This window comes from Microtus ochrogaster, chromosome 6 (genome assembly GCF_000317375.1).
Source record: "Microtus ochrogaster isolate Prairie Vole_2 chromosome 6, MicOch1.0, whole genome shotgun sequence".
In the NCBI taxonomy this organism is placed as follows: domain Eukaryota; kingdom Metazoa; phylum Chordata; class Mammalia; order Rodentia; family Cricetidae; genus Microtus; species Microtus ochrogaster.
Genome location: NC_022013.1, coordinates 39,908,615 through 39,911,992, shown reverse-complemented (window position 1 = coordinate 39,911,992; position 3,378 = coordinate 39,908,615).

The following is a 3,378-nucleotide window of genomic DNA, read 5'->3' as shown; positions in this document are numbered from 1 at the left end:
TTTGCTACCGCTGAATCAGGAAGACCTCTCTTAAAGGAGCCACAGCAGGCTACCGGCAAGCAAAGCCCATATGGAAAAAAAATATATACAGGCAAACATTGTTTTTTTTTTTTGTTTTTTGGCGGGTTTTTTTTTGGTGTCTAGAATTCCTTTCCAAGCCTTCTCAGGTTTAAAGTGGATTTTAGTTAACCATGTGGGCAATTTCTTGTAGTAAGGCTGATTGTTTGTTTCCCAGCCTCTTGGCAGCTCAGACCTGAAATAATCACACAGAAATTGTATTGATTAAAACACCGTTTGGCTCATTAGTCCTAGCTTCTTATTGGCTAACACTTATATTTAATTTAACCCATTTCTAGTAATCTGTGTATCACCACGTGGCCTTGGTTTATCAGGCAAAGTTCTGGCGCCTGTGTCCAGTGGGTCTACATGGCTTCTCTCTGACTCTGCCTCCTTTCTCCTAGCATTCAACTCACTTTTTCCTTCCTAAGTTCTGCCTTGTTATCGGTCCAAAGCAGTTTCTTTATTAATCAATGGTAATCACAGCATACAGAGGGAAATCCTACATCACTGGGTCTGGGTTACCTCACTCAATATAATGTTTTGATCCATCCATTTGCCTACAAATTTCAAGATGTCATTATTTTTTTCCACTGTGTAGTATTTCATGTAGTACCACATTTTCCTTACCCATTCTTCAGTCAAGGGGCCTTTAGGTTGTTTCCAGGTTATGGTTATGACAAATAATGCTGCTATGAGAAGAGTTAAGCACATGTCCTTGTGTTACAATTGAGCATCCTTTGGATATATACCCAAATGTGGTATTGCTGGGTCTTGAGGTAGGTTGTTTCCTAATTTTCTGAGAAATCGTCATACAGATATTCAAAGCAGCTGTACCAATTTGCACTCTCATCAGCAATCCAGAAGTATTCCTTTTTCCCACAACCTCTCCAGCATAAGTTGTCATCAGTGTTTTTGGTCTTAGTTATTCTTACAGGTGTAAGATGGAATATCAGAGTTGTTTTGGTTTTCTTTTCTCTGATGGTTAAGGATGTCGAGCATTTCCTTATGTGTCTTTCAGCCATTTTATATTCACCGATTGAGAGCTCTTTGTTTAGGTCTGTACCACATTTTTATTGGATTATTTGTTCTTTTGATGGCCAATTTCTTGAGTTTTTTGTATATTTTGGAGATCAGACCTCTGTCTGATGTGGTTTGTGAAGATCTTTTCCCATTCTGTAGGCTGCCATCTTGTTGACCATGTCCTTTCCTTTACAGAAACTTCTCAGTTTCAGGATGTCCCGTTTATTAATTATTACTCCCAGTGTCTGTGCTACTGTGATTATATTTAGGATGTGGTCTCCTGTGTCAATGTGTTCAAGTGTACTTCCCACTACAGGAAGACCAAAGAAACTGAATTAAAAGCCTGAATATACACACAACTATGAACACCTGATTTTTGACAAAGAAGCAAAGAATATAAAGTGGAAAAAAGAAAACATATTCAGCAAATGGTTCTGGCACAACTGGATATCAACACGTAGAAAAATGAAAATAGATTCATATCTATTGCCATGCACATAACTCAAATCCAAATGAATCAAAGACCTCAACATAAAACCAACCACACTGAACACCTAGCCCCTTCTTTTCTGCATTTTCTTGCTTCCCATCTGAGACAGTACTGGTCACACCAGCATTAACATTGCTTTTTGTTGCTGTTGTTGCTAATTAAATGAGAGAAGATTTTGAAAAGCATTTAAAATTAGCTGTCTGATGTGTTTGGTACAGAAACAAACAGGATTCTAGTTTTATTGGTTGTTATGGTATCCTCCAACTTTGTGGAGCAAATAAATGATCCAGCTTCAGAGTCTTCTCTGATGTTAAACTTTTTCATTTCCTGCAAGAAATGCTGCTGTTTTGTTTTGAATATGCATGCCATTATTTTTAAGGGGCAAGAACCTCATCCCACACAAAAGGGACCCCCTCATCCAATCTCAGTGGATTTGCTAGAGCTCCTATGGCTTGGGCTCAGCTCACCTGCTCAGTTTCCACACCAGTTGTGGTATACAGTTAGTGTCTGCGCCACTCAAGATATTTAAAATTCGAAGTTCTCCCAACATTCAACAGAATCAGTGCCTAATTCATCAAAATGAGTTATTGGCAACACAATGAATGTCTTGTGTGAATTATAGCAACCCCTGTTAATTGCCTGAAATCTGCAAACCTGCAGGAAGCATTTGCAATAAATTGATTTTTTTTCCACGCATTGCCTTAGTAATAAATAAATCCTCTTGGTGATTAATAAGTACTCCTTTTGATTTTGTTCCTTTTTAATTAAAAACCATGAAGACGATCAAGAGGAATCCCAAAACCACATCTGGCAAAATAGAGCAGTAAGCACACAAAACAGGCCCGGGGCCTCTCCTTGTAGTCACCACTGTTGAGCCCATCTCTGTTTCAAATGGCAGGAATGGAATTCAGATAAACAGGCAAAGAGAGCGTGTTTGAGTTTATGTGACTAGTAGTGTCCAGTCTTGGGTTTGATCAGAAAAAAAAATGTGATACATGTTACCAGTATCTTTTCCTCCTTCATCTCTGAGGCTCTTTGCCTTGGACTCTTTCCAGCAAACTTACAAAGAGCTAATCATTTACATCAATCTATGTAAATTCTAGGATTTGTGGACTTAGACAAAGATTTTCTTTCTACCATGGCCTTTCAGTGCTGAACTCTGAAGTGTCTTCTGTCTCCTAGATATACCCACATATGTTATAAGTAGAACAGACTTTGGGGTAAAGTGGAAATGGTTTTCCTGAATACCTACTGTGTGCAAGGTATTGTCCTCAGAACTAGTGATAAAATACATTAAAAAGAAATTTATTCCAGCCAGTGCTAAAATGCACATCTTGGCAGAGAATGGCATGCAAACTATTTGACCAACAAATTCCCAGTAGTAATTTTATATTGAAATCAGTTCTAGAAAGATATTAATCAGAATCAGCAATGGTGGTATCTGCAGCTATTTTAATGGTAGTAACTAGGCAAGGATGCTTTTACATAGCTAATAGATGAGTAACAAAACATTCAGGTCCATGGAACGTGCTACCACTTCCTGTTTATACTATAGAAAAATACAAAGTCAAAAATAAGACTACTGAGCTCAGAACCATACATATGCTAAGAACTTTCTCAATTAGGCAAGATTGGGCACATAAAAATAATTCAACTTTGGGAATGTGGCATTGCCAAATTTGGTAGTTGATACCAAATTTGGTTGGTAGCATGCTTGCCTCTCACGCAGAAAGCCAGGGTTCAATCCCAGTACTGTATAAACTAAGCAAGGTGCCCTGCACCTTCAATTCCAGCACTTATGAGGTAGA